Source organism: Nomascus leucogenys, chromosome 6, assembly GCF_006542625.1.
Source record: "Nomascus leucogenys isolate Asia chromosome 6, Asia_NLE_v1, whole genome shotgun sequence".
NCBI lineage: Eukaryota > Metazoa > Chordata > Mammalia > Primates > Hylobatidae > Nomascus > Nomascus leucogenys.
The window spans coordinates 18,763,109-18,780,426 of record NC_044386.1 but is presented as its reverse complement, the minus strand read 5'-3'; the positions used below and the strand labels follow the sequence as shown (position 1 = coordinate 18,780,426).

Here is a 17,318-nt window from a genome sequence, read left to right as displayed (position 1 = left end):
ATTTTATTGGGTCTTCAAATTTACTTTTTATTTTCTCTGTTATTTGGAACTCCTTGTAGATGGATAGTGGAATTTGACACACCCACTATTCCTCTTTATATTCATGTGATGTTTCTCTATGTAGTGATTTCTTCAATGCCATGTATTTTAAGTCTTTTCTTCTTTATCAACAGTGTATTCTGTAGTACAGCCATTCTGTAATCCAACCCATCTGTTGAACTATTTATAAAGGTTTGAAATCTTTTAAATTTACAAATATTTTCTATCCTAGAGTTTTATTTATTCATTTCCAAAGTTAATAATTGTTCCATCTTAGACATCTTCATTACTGCTTAAGTTTCCTCATACATTGGCTAATCGTTGGTGGCCTATTCATATTTATGAAAAATGAAGTTAATTAATGAGTGTAGAAGACAATAACTTGCCATGCAATTGGGTGAAGTGTTCTCTCCAATCGACCCCACCCTTTAAAGGGAGGGCTGAATGCAAGAATTATATACATGGAAGGAGCTGGATGTTTAGACCTCCTTTAGCATTCATGTGAGGAATACAGGATGACAGGTCAGAGACAGTGCCCAGTTGCTAAAATAATGATGGTTTCACCTTGATGTAATAGTCTCTCTGCCGGGCAAAAAACAGGAGATTCCCTTGGGGGTGGGGGGGCGCTGTTGCTGGAGCCTTGGTAAGAAAAGAAAGTGGCTTGGACCAGTAAAAATAGTAAAAATCATGCCAACCAGATCCAGACCATGTTGTGGCCTTGCTGATGAATTAGGAAACTAAATGAGAGATATGAAGGACAATCCCTAGCAGTTTGGATTGAGAGCAAACAGCAAGTAGTTGGCTTTAGGTAAGAGCACACGTATCACTGTAACATGAGAATGAACTAAAATATGATACAAAAAACGATATATTAGATGCAAGTAGTTTACTAGATTTGCTGACAAGAAAAAATAGTTATTTTGTTATTATGTCTTTTTTGTTTGTTTGTTTTTGTTTTTGTTTTTTGGTTTTTTTGAGATGGAGCCTCACTCTGTCGACCAGGCTGGAGTGCAGTGGTGCGATCTGGGCTCACTGCAAGCTCCGCCTCCAGTTTCACGCCATTCTCCTGCCGCAGCCTCCCGAGTAGCTGGGACTACAGGGGCCCGCCACCACACATGGCTAATTTTGTGTGTGTGTGTTTCTAGTAGAAACAGGGTTTCACCGTGTTAGCCAGGATGGTCTCGATCTCCTGACCTCGTGATCTGCACCTCGGCCTCCCAAAGTGCTGGGATTACAGGCTTGAGCCACCGCGACCAGCCTATTATACCTATTTTATAAATAAAATTGATATAAAATCATTTGTTAGTAGAGGAGAAAAGGAGGTTGTAGGACAGGGAAGAGACAAATAATTGAGAATTTTCATTTTGGAAATTTTTTTTAAAAAAATGGGAAATATAGTACAATTACTAGGAAGAGACATTTGCCCATTTGAAGTCTGTGTTTACAATCTGAAGACAGAACAATTTAGAGAGTAGTGTGACATTTATCCAGCAACTTAAAACTGTAACAGAAAATGACTATTTTAATCTTCTACCCACAACCCTCCAACATATACAAATACACACACACACACACACACACACAGCCACATACTGATATTTATATATGTTGCAATTTTAATAAAGTTTGCAGATTTGAATAACTTTGTGGGGTTTATTGTGCCTTTTTAACTTTCTAAACTGGGCCAAAAGCATTGCTTGACTCTTCTAAACTGGTTTTAATACACACTTATCTTTTCACATCCTAATGTATACTTATTCTAGCTGATTTCAGACAAAATCCATTAAAATTGGTAAAGGCATCACTGATAATGTTCTAAAATGATTGAGTAGGTTCACGTTGTAATTAATTTGCATGTAAACTGTGACAATTTAGCAGGAAACACACCCAATAGGTGAATTGCTTTTATTTATTTTTTTTTTTTGGTTGGATTCCTTTTTGACTTTTTCTCTGTTTCACATACACATTGCTGTGCGCTACAGATTCCGTGATTGGCAAACCAATCCTCTTTATCTCTAGGCTCTGATTTTTGTCCTCTGGAACTCTGAAATAGAGAAAAATCTATATCTCCCCTGAACAGATTGTGGATGGCAGCAGATCCCTTCTTTAGTCCTGCCTTTCACTTTTCAAAGAAGTAGGTAATCTCAACAGCACAAGATGTTAACAAATGAACCATATTGATATCTCTGCAAATCATTCCCTATTTTTCTTTTGTAATGTGTTCTCGTCCTTGTTGTGGTCACTTATAACTTAGTCACATTTGGAAATATGTTATATATATGCACAGTTTGGTAAAATCATAGTGGTAACTGAGAGGTTGTGTCTATTGTTATATTATTTACTGAGCATATACATGCATCATATACTCTAAGAGGTAAACTACATAAGTTATTGCCTTCAGTATGTGTAATCAGTACAACTTATCTTCCAGAAATGTGCTATTATACCATTAAAAGATGTGCAAACTGAGAGCCAGTGCTTATTAAAGGCAATGAACCAAATAAGTGGCAAAGCTAAAATTTGACTGAAGTTAGTTTCTATCCAAAGTCTAAAGATTTGTTTTCAAATTCCATTAAAAAATAAACAAATGGCATAAGAACTGTATCTACCATATGTGCAATAAAGTTCTGGGGGAATTCAGAAATGGTTAATTAAATGGGGTCAATGATGTTTCAATAGAAAAGTTCTATCAATTGGATCCCTTTAATGTGTGAAGTAAAATTCAAAACATAGTAGAAATGTACTGGAAAGATTTAGGGGACTTTAGAAAGGAAAATTCTGGCTTGAGGAATGTGATAAGGAAACTATCAATGTCAATAATGACTAGTTAGTAACAATGAGCAGAACATATGGTTAGGGACACTGTGTGTAAAACTGCCAACCCTGATATAGGAATATTGGCAGCTTGAGGATTCTTTAGATAGACAGAGAAGGACAATGACAGTGCCACTTTGAAAATGACTTGAGGCCTATGTGTATGCTCAGTGTGACTGCAGCATTCCGGGAATAACCTATGCCTACCTACACTTTAATTTTGCCACTCTGAGGGCCTAATGCTGAGCAGAACAATGAATTTAAAACCTGATTTTCACTGTTCACCTGAGCCTGTGGTGTAATTCTCAATTGCCTATGGTGACCGAAAGGCCTGGGCTTATACAGCACAAGAGACCTACAGAGAAATTATTTCAGCACACCACATGCAATTGACTTGCAGTAAAAAAAGGAAAAAGAATAATGACATAAGGCATCCTGAGATATGAAAATGAAATCCCATTTTATCTAACCAATCTTCCTAGAGTCCCAAATTAACCCTGGCAATATGGAATTTATTTTGGACACACTTTCTGGACAATGCTTCAGAGACACTGTTCTCTTTTTAGCTTGTTCTGTTCTTTATGAGGTTGATGGCCTCTATACATTTTTTTTTCTGAGTTAAAAATAATCAGACTTTATGTCATGTTCCAAGTTTTTTTTCAAGGTAGTAATATAAATAGCATTTATTATATAACACCTACTCTTCCTCTTATGCCCTCAAACACATATTCACCTATACACTCAGTTGGGGAAAGTACTAGAATTCACATTTCAACTGCTTGCTTTCAATACAATCTTTAATTTTCTCCATGAATAAGTATATATGCTTACCACTTGGCAGTCCTTTTATAAAGCAACATTGAATAAGCAAGGAAATGGTAAAGCGTAGCTAATCACACATTCTCAAATGAAGATTAAGCTTCCCGTGCATTAAAATAAAAAGAAATTATGAGACTTCATTTGACAATTTTGCATGCTGTAGAATATGTAAATCTCTACTATACTAAGTTAATTTGATCTATTTTTAGTTACATCATCTTTTCACAGTAACCAAACCTTACCCTGCAGTTGCCACATTTTGACTTTGCCAACCTTTGCAAATGTGAATAAACTTCCGTTTACTAATTAGTAACATAAAGCTACATTTTACTAAAATGGCTTTTTAAATTCATATCAACTAAATATTTTGTAGTGTTTTCTGATCAGCTCTTCAGACTTTTCCTTTAAAGTGCCATTTTTCTTCTCCCTTCTTTTCTCTCCTCTATTTTTCTCCTTTCCATTCTCATCCTTCACCTGCTCTTTCTTTCTCTCATCATCTAGCTAGTTCTATCACTGATCCCCTAGAAACTTTCCTCTCATCCATTAGGGGCTTTACAGCATATATTATTATTATTATTATCAACATAATCATCTGTGGCTGACTCATAAAATTATGTCTCCCACTCAAAGCTATTTTCCCAAGCCGCAATCTAATATTGCCAACTGACTCTTGGCTATCTCTTCAAAATGTTTGGCTAACACCTCAACATCAGCCTATTTCAAACCAAAACTATTATATTTCTAACCAGATCTTACAACTTTCTTTTCACTTTCTACTACTGACAGTGCCACTTTTTTTCTTCCAGGATCAAGCTTTAAAACTCTTATTTTTAGCTGCACTATGTTATGTGTAATCCTTTCTCTAAATGTCTCCAATTTGTTTACTTTTCCCTTTTTTATTCTTATACTAAGTTAAAGACATTCATTATATCTTTTTGGTTGTAACTATAAATTACAACTTTTTTATCCTGTAACACAACCAGCAGAGTAGAGTGCTAATCAACCATTGTGTATTCAGTCAATATAGTTTAGTAATCTATTAAAAATCTTGGATTGTGTCCCCACTAGGTATCCCCACTAGGCCAACCCCATCCCTATACTGGGCTCTTATTCTAATTCATCTGTTCCCACAACTTATTATGTAAGGTACAAAAACTAGGAACACTTTTCCTACTGCCTCCCACCCCCTCACCATATAGTTTGGTCTCACTGCAACGATATGAAAAGTCAGCACTCCTGTTCTGTGACGGTCATCCTACATACCTAGTTAACAAAAGAGATGATAGTTGAATTGGGGGACTATATGAATCTGAAAGAACTTGAGATGGAACTTAATACATAATTTGAGAATTACCAATAAAACAAGATAAGTGGAGCTTGATTCATTGGATTGGTAGAAGTGATGAGTAGGGCTTCTTCATGAGCTTGTGACCTTTGCAGTTGCATAAAGCCCCATATTCAGAATTGGCATCATGTTTGGTGTTAATGCTCTGCCGTGGTCATCCTGAAATTCTCAATAATTTTTAACAATCCCGACATTTTCATTTTGCACTGTTTTCTCATTCTCCCAATTATGTAGCTAGTCCTGGTGGTAAGAAAAACACTGAGGCTAGTGTCCAGAATTGTTATTATTATTACTATTACTATTATTATTATTATTGAGACAGAGTTTCATTCTTTTTGCCCAGGCTGGAGCGCAATGGTGCAATCTCAATTCATTGCAACCTCCACCTCCCAGGTGCGAGCGATTATCTTGCCTCAGCCTCCCGAGTAGCTGGGATTATAGGTGCCTACCACCATGCCTGGCTAATCTTGTATTTTTAGTAGAAACGGGATTTCACCATGTTGGCCAGGCTGGTCTCAAACTCCTGACCTCAGGTGATACACCCGCCTCGGCCTTCCAAAGTGCTAGGATCATAGGCATGAGTCACCGTGCCCGGCCATGTCCACAGTTTTATGTGGGCAATTGTGGAGGAGTTATGTGTATATGTGTTTGTGTTTAGAAAGGGTGTGTGTGTGTGTGTGTGTGTGTGTGTAAATAATAGTTCCTTCAATGATGTGAGAAGCCCTAAATGAGAAACAGGTCTGGCATCTTCTTAAATCTCCTGTGTTTTCAGGGACTTTATCTTATATTTTACTTTTTCTCTTTTTCCTTAGTACCTTATGATCTTTTATAGTTAACTTTCTCTTTAACTAGGTAAATTATCTTCCACTCAAACAATGATAATAATTTAACATTTCTTTCTTGAATTCCATGATGCTTTGTTTCAATTTTACGATTCTCTTCTTCCTTTATTGAAAAATAATTCCACCTTGTTCTGTATTTTTTTCATTTACTGCCAGGCTGTCTTCTTTTGCCACCAATTTCTTGATTGCCAATTCTAGTGTTACAAATAGCCAAACTTAACATGAGAGTTCACTTCTTTCTACCAAAGTTAATATGATTCATTTATCTAAGCTTGGCAGCCTTCCCTATTTCATTAATTTTGTGACCCTAAACTCGTGATTTTTTGTCTTGCATCTATGACTGCTTATTTTCCTCTTGAAAGGATTCTCCCCCTTAACTCACACTACAATACTAATACTGTTGAGGGTTCTGTCCTTCTTTCTGCCATCCTTGAAAAAAATCTATGAAAAACAGATATTGAACAATTATATATAAATGTCTCCTCAAATTTTATTTTGAACTCTGAATTGTTCTCTTAGCATGAAACTAATAACCAACAGGACAATCATTTGTTGATATCTAATGGTCCTATCAAAGTCAATGTGACCTCAAATCAATTTATTATCTCCTTCCTTCAAACTAGTCCTCCTCTGACAGTGCCCTCCCTGACGATACAAACGGTCTAGCCAGATTCATGAGAACAGCCTGGAATTGTCCCTTGCTCATCACACCCATCCATTTCCAAAGTCAATAACCAAAGTCATCCTATTTTAATTTTTTAATATTTTAAAATAGTCTAGCCTATCTTCATACTTGTTTCTCTAACAAAACTTATGTAACCAATAAACTTGTAATAACATTCTAGATTGTTCTGGGTAACTTCTAAACTGGTCCCCATGTATTGAATTTTACTCCTCTAAGCTTGACCACTTTGCCAGCAGGGCAGAGACTTAGTTGTGAAATCAAATATTACCATTTCATTATCCTGGTTTAAATCACCAATTGAATGTAGTCCAAGGCCCCTAACACCAATATAACTTCTGCATGGTCACTTTGCCCTGATTTTCCATTTCATGTTTCCAGCCTGCTTCTACCTGACTTTCTTTTTGTATACAAGGTTTTATGAACATCTTTTAACACCCTGTCATGCTCTCTGCCCTCTTCCTGTCATTTTAGAGTGGTATCTCTTTATTGTCCAACTTAGCTCTTCTAGGAAACTTTGTCTACATACTCAAGATGAATTAAGAAACTTTCATGACACCCTATGCATGCCTTTATGATAGTATTGCATTCTGATGAAATGTTGACATTTATGCATCCTCCACTGTATTATAAGCTTCTTGAGGTATGGGCTATAGCTTACCATTGTTGCAGTCCATAAACCTTGCGCTTAGGTAACCTTGCACTTAGGTTGACCTGCAATCAGTTGAAGCAAATGCTGGGATAGAAAACTTTAAAGTATACTTTCTATTGGTTCTCAAAGAATTTAGAGTTTACCTCTGCATAAGGATATGATTATGGACACATTATGTTACTCTCTGCTGAGTACCTAGGTATAGATGAAAACAAAGTGGTACTGGAAGCCTAGATACAGGAGTAATTAATGCTTGAGATTGTCCAGCAATGGCCCAGAAAAGGATGTTGAATTTTGTAAATGTTGTTTTCCATTTTATTCATCTTCTCAGAAATGCCTGAGTTCTATAGTAAGTCTGCTTTGGGGATCTTAAGAGAGAGTATAAAAGTCAATCAAAACATATCATAAATGTGATATGTGCTATAACAGTGTATAGCCATCCAGAATATTCTGTGGAACTATTTTTAAATTTAAATAGCTAGGGCCAAATTCTTTGGAGATTCTGATGCATAGGTCTCTAGAGAGACACTTGTTTTTTAAAATATTTTATTTTGTTTTAAAAGTTTTTCCATTCATCAATTTCTATTTTAGGCCTCATTATTTAAAACCTACCTCAAATTCTACCTATCCCAACAATGCTTTATCAACTCATTGCAAGTAATTTTTTTTAATATATAAGGGACATTATCCTTATATGGCTTATGGAATTTATGGTATTGCATTGCATTTTAGTAACTTCTTTCTAGTTTCTTAGCTTCTTTATATCCCTCTACAAAATCTAGATCATTGCTTTGTTAGCTGATATTCTGTTTGTATTTTCTGAATAAATCTAGTCAGGTGTACATATATTCATATATGTATGTATATATATTTATGTTCGCAGAGACCCATATTGTTTTGGTAATGTGTAAGAAAGAATAATAGAAATTTCAGAACTTTCTAGTGTATCCCCTGACTGAGCATTAAGACAATTTAAATCCATTATATTTCCCAGTTAGCAATAACATGATAGAGAAATGGATATGAACAGAAATTATGAAAGGAAGACAAGAAAATGATCAGTAAACATTCTAGTAACCACATGAACAGAAATTAAAACAATGAGATATTAATTTTCAACTATTGAGTAAGCAAATAGAAGAAAATGGTATTGCTAGAAGGTAGTGAGGAACTATTTAACCTTTTACACTTTACTAATGGTGTTGGGAACCAGTAAAGTAATCATGAGTTTCAAGAAATGTTCATATATTTTACTTACTAGTTTCAATTTCAGTAATCTTTTCAAGTGCCATAGTCAAAGACCCAGGAAAGATTTATGAACTGTGATGTTCATTAAATCATTGTTTATATCAAAAACTTGGGAACGACATTAATGTTCAGTAATAGAGAAAATCCAAAACATGTACACTGTAGAATATAATGCTGATAATTTACTGAAAATATTGCATAAGAACTTCTAGTGACAGAAAAATCTGATATATTAAATGTTAAGAGGCACAATATATGCATCATTTTTCAAAGTCTCTCATAAGATGTTCCTAAGGAAAACAGTAACTTTGAGTTACTATATATTACTATACTTTAGTGAATGGGCATAAATGCACATTAGTAAATTGAATATAGTTCTGAAAAAATCAAGGATTTGGTCAACCTTAAGTTCTGATGCATTGAATATTAATAAAATAACCCTTTATTGTAAACAAAAGTCATTAAAATGATTTTGAACATTTGCCTCTTTACTGGTACTATAAATATTGTGCGCTGAGTGCAATATAATATTTTTTTGGTGGTTAAGAATCTTAAAATGCTTCAGGATCTTCTAAATGTCAATTTTCATTACATAGCGCCAAAAAGTTAAATGCAGATATGGGAGGTTGAACTGAGTGAGTACTATCCCCAGGATATTCTATGGAAGCTATAGTTTTTCTTTTAATGAAAAGCTTCCAGGTAAGATTTTGTTTATTTGTGACTTGCCTCTTTCTGCTACAAAGGAAGCACAGAAAGCAAATACGATTTATAATAGTAGTACACATTTACTGAGCACTTACAACTGGGATTTAGCTAGCCATTATCCAAAGTCTTTGTTATGCCAAAGACTATACTAGACCTTCTGGCACATTTAAGGTTTTTTTGGTTTTTTTTTAAAGCTTGCAACAGCTCTATCAGATGAGGGTAGTATCCTAGTCTAAAAGTGAGGTAGTACATTCAGAGAGTAAAACAACCTGGTTCAACAACTCTGAATTTAATATGAGTGGTCAACGTATGGCTTGACTCCATGTCTTCCAATGCCAGTCTTGAGTTATGTATATTATACCTAGCTGCATTAAGACATTTCTTGTACCAGATACACATTTGTAGCTTGCATTCAATTAAGAAACAGATATGCAAATATATAATGATAAAAAACAAATTTACATACATTTTACTATATGCCTGATAGTTTTCTATGCATATTTAATTCTCCTAGGAAGCCTGGAAATAGGTGTGATGGTTTATTGTATGTTTCAATGTGACTGGGCTAAGTGGTGCTTAGATAGCTGGTAAAACAATACTTCAAAGTGCGTCCAAGGGTATTTCTGGAAGAGCTTAGCATTTACCATGGTAGACCACCCTTGTCAATGTGGGTGTGCATCATCCAATCCGTTGAGTGCCTGAGTAGAATAAAAAGGAAGAGGAAAGGACAAATTTGCTTTCTGCTTGAGCTGGAATATCTTTTCCTGTCATTGAGCATTGGTGCTCAAGCCTTCCTGTTTGGACTGGAAATACACCAGCAGCTTTCCTAGGCTTCCAGCTTGCAGATGCGGATCATGGGACTTCTTAGCCTCCGTAATTGCATGAGATCTTTCTCTATATCTCTTTTTCTACATCTCTCTCTCTATATATATCTATATAGATATATATCTAGATATATATTCTCTTTATATATACACACAGAGACACACATGTACATTTCTCTCTGTCTATATCTATCTATCTATATATATACACACATACATATATACTGGAAGAGGTTAGCATTTGACATAGTAGACTGAGAAAAGGAAAAAATGTTATTGCTAGAAGGTAGTGAGGAACTAATTAATCTTTTACTCCTCACTAGTGGTGTTGGGAAGCAATAAAGTAATCATGAGTTTTGAGAAACATTCATACATTTTACTTAGTAGTTTCAATTTCAGTAGCCTTTTCAAGTTCCATAGTCAGAGACCCAGGGAAAATTTATAAACGGAGATGTTCATTAAAGCATTGTTCATATCAAAAACTTGGGATGACATTAATGTTCAATGATAGAGAAAGTTATTAACAACATTACTTATTATATCAGTCAGCATTCTCCAGAAAAATCTAACTAAGGGAATAGAGAGGTGTATAAATACATGTATATATGTATATATGCATATATATGTGTGTGTATATATATGTATGCACATATACACACATATAGATATACACCCCACCAGATTGCATTCATTCAGTTGACAAAGCTGATACCATTTCCTCACCACTTGAACTATACCCATTCCTTGCTTTTTCTGTAGCCACCTCTACTTTATTCCTCTTTCTAGATTCAGAACAAAGAATACAGCTCAAAGAATACCTCCTCTCAGAAAGCATTTTCTCCAACAGGTTTAACTAGCCTCTAATTTTTTAGGCTAAAAAATACTTTTAATAGTCTGCCAATATGCCATTTTAGCAACTTGTGTTATAGTTAGAGGAAGTGTGGCATAATAATTAAGGGCACAGTATCTGGAACTAAACAAACATGAAAATTTACATAAATATATGAGCCGAATATCTTCTCAGTAAAATGGCCATGACATTACCTATTGTATCAGTCAGGTTCTCCAGGGAAACAGAACTAAGAGGATAGATAGAGAGGTATATCTATATATCTATTATCTATATATCTATATCTATGTTTGTATATCTATATGCATGTATATGTATGTGTAAACAGAAAAGATATATAGAGGTATATCTATATATCTAATATCTATATATCTATATCTATATGTGTGTATATGTGTGTGCTACAGAAAAAGCAAGGAATGGGTGTAGTTCAAGTGGTGAGGAAAACAGAGGAGTTAGAGATGGTATCAGCTTTGTCAACTGAATGAATGCAATCTGGTGAGGCTAACAAAAATATACATTAATTAAAACCAACAGAATTAGCTATAATCTTAAAATACAATATTCAAGTAAGTTCTCAATATTTTTGTAATTCGTCTTTAATAGTGTAGAGATAGTAATAGCACCCTTGCTATTATTAAGGATGTCTAAATTTATATTTACACTTTTGGTAACTGTGTCATATAATTGATTTGTACTAAAATTATTGTCGTAGAAATATCTAAATCATAGTCCCCACTACCATATATTTAATACATTCATACTTTGGGATCCAGCTATGGAATTTCTACTTCATTATATTTGAGATGTCACTCAAGTTTTTCAAGATCCTTTATGAAATTTCTAGTTCTTCATCCAAATATACTGGCTCTATTAAGGGAAAATTTCTTCATGAATGACTTTGGCATTCTTGGTATTGATAAAAGCCAGTTTCAGGGCAGGTTTGGAGTTGGAGCTCTACAGCTATCTACTGGAAACCTTCCTTGAGTAAGCACTTTTGACATTTTTAAACATGCTTAGGTAGTTGCTTACTACAACAACACCCAAAAATTGTAGCACCACCCAAAAATTGTACTTAAACACCCAACACTCAAAAATTGTTGTAGCAACACCCAAAAATTGTACTTAAAATTCTCCATGTGGGCTATAATGAAATCATGAGGGCTACGATGATGATGATGATGATGTAGAGAAAACAATATCATAGACATTTATTTCTATTTCCAGTCTTGCATGTCTGGAATAGAAAGAAATGGCATTTTTCTGGAATGACTTATTTGTGAATGTAATGCAAACCCAGGCGGTCCCACTGTTTTCTCCTATAGCGGTCTGCTCATCTCTTTAATAAGTCATCTTATACCTTTTCCACTTTCCACATTTAGTTATTTCTAATTTATAGAATCCATATTCATTTAAATTTTGAAAGTTAGAAAAATATTTGCTTAACTCTAGTCTTTCTGCACTACTTTATTCTCAACAAATTCCCAGTTTACCAACAGTTGAGTTTTTTTTTTTTTTTTAAGTCTGGCATGTACTTTATATTTTCTATTTTAATACTTAAAGCTAGAATTCATCATCTATTATATTTTCACTTATTTTGGAACTCAGTGTCCTCATTTCATCATTTGTAGTATAACAATTGTCTGTTTTACAGAAATAAAATATATGTGTAATAGAAATTGAGGAGTTTTACCATTTGCTTTGTCAATTATTCATACTACCACATGAGAGCCAAAAAAGCTCATTGGTTCTTTGATATTATACATGCATTGAAGAAAAATCTATAAAGTGAACACATGGATCTAATTATTATTATGAGTAAGGAATATGCTACTTTTTAGAATTAATTGCACATATGGTTTTCTTTGAAACCTTCTTGATAGATGTCTTTCATTTTAATGCATTAATGTTTTACTAGTGCTCTGCAATTCCTTTTTTTTTTTGAGACGGAATCTTGCTCTGTCACCCAGGCTGGAGTGCAGTGGCGCAATCTCAGCTCATTGCAACCTCCGCCTCCTGGGTTCACGCCATTCTCCTGCCTCAGCCTCCTGAGTAGCTGGGACTACAGGCGCCCGCCACCACGCCCGGCTAATTTTTTTATTTTTTTATTTTTAGTAGAGACGGGGTTTCACCGTGTTAGCCAGGATGGTCTCTACCTCCTGACCTCATGATCCGCCCTCCTCGGCCTCCCAAAGTGCTGGGATTACAGGCGTGAGCCACCGTGCCTGGCCTACTCTGTAATCCTTAAACTGAAGTGAGATAACAGAATTAGTAAAGGTTAACTTCATTAGATAATCTTTCATAGTATAGAGATCATTTTTTTATCAATTTGTTTTCTCTTTTATTCTTTTAACAAAAATATACAAACTGTAGTTCTTGCTAACCAAACATAAAATAAACAGTTGCAGAGAAATTTCCTATTGCTTTATAATTTACTAGCTCTTTTTCTTTATATAAAAATCAGGTCACATATTTTGATATTATTCCTGTAAACAAAAATTGTAACTACATAGAGGTGATAGATACGTTAATTAGTTATAAGATGATCATTTCACATTGTATATGTATATCAAAATATCAAGTTGTATACCCTAAATATGTAATAATTTTTATGCCAATGATATCTCAATAAAGCTGTTAATGAGCCAATGCACGATGTTTGTGCAGTTGACTGTTCTAAAAACTGAATTATAACAAGAGGAATCTCTAAATTTCCTTTACATTGCTCCCTTATTCAGGTTTGGAAACATCACATAACTTGCTAAATTTTCAGGGTAAAATTGAGCATGAGATGACATCTAAAGAGACAGTTTTCTGAGTCTCCCTCTCAGAAAGTGATCACAGTTTAGCATGACAGTTTTATCTTTCCAGGTTCTGTAGCCTGACCAGCATCAATCGTGTGTTAGATGTTTCTCTGTCTCCAGCTAAAATGATTCTAATAACTCTCCCAAGGTAACCCAAGTGGGAATTCAGTATCGGAAATGTCCATGCTTTCACTTTCACAGATTAGTTCTGTAATAAATTCTGGTGATTGATACATTGTCCACTTTTTTGAAGTAATCTTAGATATAAAGAGAAAACAAGCACCTGCCTACCACCTGGCTTTCCCTAACCAGCAAGTTCCACGTTGGTTCACTTGTTTCCTTCTTCTTCTTCTTCTTCTGTGTGTGTGTGTGTGTGTGTGTGTGTGTGTGTTTGTGTGTGTGTGTGTTTGTTTGTTTTAAGCTGAAAATACAAGAGATGCACTAAGTGGCTGACAGGTCCACTTTTCAATGGCTAGGGAAAATTGGCACAGTTTCAGGTTGTCAAACTCCAGAAGCCATTTGAACCCAGTGTGTATGCAACATTGGGGTTGTGGAGAATCTAGAGCCCTTATTCCAAGAGTGTGGTTTCATAGATACAAATCCTTCCTTGATGAATGAATTCTTTTTCTAGAAATGGATTGTATTGGTTGGCAGTATTGACAATTCCCTCTGCATGTCGTTGCACTCAGGAGCGAGTGCCTGTTGACTTCCATTATGACTGTCCACTGGATGCACTTATTACAGTCTTATCCAGGGAAAACCACAAGGAAGGCCAGCAAAAACAGGTTTTGTTTTCAAGTGTATCCCTAAGATGCTCGTTGCTTGTGTCTCAGCCACTGCTTCAGTAGCAAGCTGGCAAACAAACATTTTATTTCATTCAACTAGAGGCAGTCAAATAAATAGAGTTAGGGTTTTCTAGAGAATGTCGTACCATGAATTTTAACAATTAAACTACAGGACCTCTTACAGACTTAAAGTTTCTTTTTCTATCCCTTTTATTTTTCATAGCTATTTCTTTCTTTGGTCAGTCAGGACTTCATCAACATAGAAAGATTGGAAATGTATTCTCTCATACCTCTTTCAATAAACAAAAATAAATTAAGAATTTGTGTCTGGGCACTACACAGGAGAATTCCTCATTTAAAACAGTAGCTGCATAGGAAAGAATATATAATGCACAATATAATACTGGCATATTATCTTGATGCTGCTCTTTCCATTCCACTTTTTTCTAAAAGTTTAAATTTTGGAAATTTCCAAATTCTAATTGACTTCTAACGTCTTCCTTAAGAGCAACAGAACACTGAAATGTGCAATTCCTTCCCAATTAGAAATAATTCAATTCCTGTTTTACCTCATTGCTCCTGTTGGTTTGTTTAGTCTTTTCGAAAGCTAAAACAAATTAAATCCTTCCACGTTTCACATCACTCAAGCAAAATAGTCAAATATAACTTTAGCCGATTCAAACATTCACTCTCAGACCCTTTAAACTTCCAAGAAATACAACTTACCTTATCTTTTCAACCTCTTTGATCTTTCTCAGGGAAGAAGAAAAGAGGGAGGTAATTCGAAATTATATAACCTTTAACAGAAGTTTATCATAAGTTTGAACAAGTACACAGATTTTTTTAATCTTCACAGAGGCCTGCTAAAGTGAGGATTGCCTTCCAGGTTTTAGAGTGGCCTCCTGAGGCTCAGAGAAGGGTAAAAGCTTACACAGGTTCATATGTAAAGGTATGTCCCAGCCATGATTTGAATCCATGTCTTCTTGCCTTTAGAGCTTGTACACCCTATCACTCTGCCTCTCTTAGTCTTAAGTCCCTGTTCCTTTAAACTTCTGAACCTGGGCATTTGTAGTTTTATCAACTAAGCAGAAAAAGTAATATCTTTCTCTTAGTGTTTGCAATGATGGAGGGTCTTGTACAATTCTTATTATATCTGCCAAGGGGCCCTTAGAATAGCCATTCAATTTAGATAAACTCCTACACTTGTTTACTTTAAATAAGGATGCTTGATGTGCTTAATGGGTGAGTGTGGGTGACTTCATGCGGGGAGAAAGTACTAAAGTTGTTTCGGCTGTCCAGATCAATTTTGAATGCAGCCCATCAGACCTGAAATCCCTGTCATCAAAAGCTATGTACATTGCAAATCGATTTAATTTATTCTGGAGTGATAAGAGGTGAGAAGTTTGTGTGTGTGTAGGTTTCCTGGCACAAGCAAAGGGGGTTGGAAAAGCATCACAGCTCCTATTCGTCTTCACAAATATAAATGCTGACCTCCAAGGGGAAGCTCTGTCTGATATAAACCCTCCATAGCTTGAGTATTTTGGGTGAAGGTGTTAAAGGACATCACTCAAGCGAAATCTCATGGCTACCACCGGACTATGGATCACTGATGAATGAGCCAGCAGTTGAATGTTTAGCAGGCTGTGACGACTTTGCACGGGAATATGAAAATTTATTACCAGCTTGCCACAGCAGCGCCTGCCCTGCCTGATTTCCTGGTTCCCTCCCGGTGGCTACTCCCACTCCATCTGACAGTCAAACCCCTCTCGCTCCCCAGTTTCCCCTCCCCCGCAGAGAATTGATGGTCTAAACTGTCACGGAGTCCTGGCTGTCATTTTTCAAGAAATCTGGTACCCTTTGGATCAGGGATTTTATTTAGGAGTAGTAATATGCGCTGAATTGTTTTCCACATCACCTTGCTGAGGGGGCTAAAGGGTGTCCGTTTTGCGTGCTGTGGAATTTGTGCAGCCCCAAAAGTATGCACGATGGGGGGTTGGGGGGAGAAGGAGGCAGAAGGGAAAGGAGCCGCGGAGAGGAGAGCCAGGGAGAAGAGGAAGGAGGAGAGACTGGGAGAGCGCAGCATCAGGCAGACAGGCGCCGCCAGCCAATCAGAGGCGCGCTCGGGAGCTGCAGAGACCCAGCCTCGGAGCCCAGGGCTCAAGGTGCGCGGAGCCTGAGTCTGGGCTTTCCGAGGACCGCGAGCAGCTGTGCCCAGAGCTCTGGGAAAGTCCCCTCTCTTTGCTTCTTATAAATTAAGTTCCTTTCCACCAGTTAGGGCAAGTCAGCCAAGGTAAGGCTTCAATAAATGACACTTTACTCTCTAGTGACATGAATATTTTTGTGTACAGCGGGGCTGCTTTACCCAGTTCTGAGTCAAAGCAATATTGGGTGAAATCTTCCTCTCCGATGGGTTTCACAGGATCAAGGGCTGAGGGGAAAGTTGTAGCTAATGCAGGCTGCCTTATCGCTGGTATACATTTGAATTTTCTTATGCAGGAATGCTGCCATAGAGCCTATCGAATGCGAGTCTCAGAATCCAGCTGCGTGTCTGTTTATGTTTATCTGTGCCTGTGCTGTTGTCTTCCCTGAAGAAGTTGGAAGGATACTCTGCAAGGCACATTGCAATAGTGATGGCATCAGTATAAGCTGTCATTTATGTCTATCTGTAAAAGTGAGGGGACGCATGGTCAGAATAGAAACGGGGGCACCGAAATTGAATTTTCGATAGTGCTTTTTTTAATTATTGCCTTTCCAGTATCCTCTAAAATTACGTGATTTCTGAGCACTGAAACTGCAGCAGGACAAGCCTCTTTTATATTCTTTCATTCTTTTTTTTTTCTTCCCACGAATCCCTGCCTTAAATGCTTATTAAAGCTTAAGATGAAACTTTTGATTCTTTTAAAGGGCAT

The 17,318-nt window shown here is 36.2% G+C and overlaps 1 protein-coding gene across 6 annotated transcripts in view; it reads left to right on the top strand.

The window, feature by feature from the left end:
- The window catches only part of CDH18 (cadherin 18), a 1,074,788-nt gene that overhangs the window by 552,006 nt on the left and 505,464 nt on the right, over window positions 1–17,318 (top strand). For 4 of the 6 annotated variants that reach the window (XM_030813931.1, XM_003263181.4, XM_030813933.1 and 1 more), the window contains exon 1: window positions 16,454–16,699. The exons of 1 other annotated variant lie outside the window; for it this stretch is intronic. The gene's annotated coding sequence lies outside the window, so the exon portion shown is untranslated. Of the gene's footprint in view, window positions 1–16,453; window positions 16,700–17,318 lie in introns of those variants that run through there. One more of the 6 variants, XM_030813927.1, reaches the window with a different exon arrangement.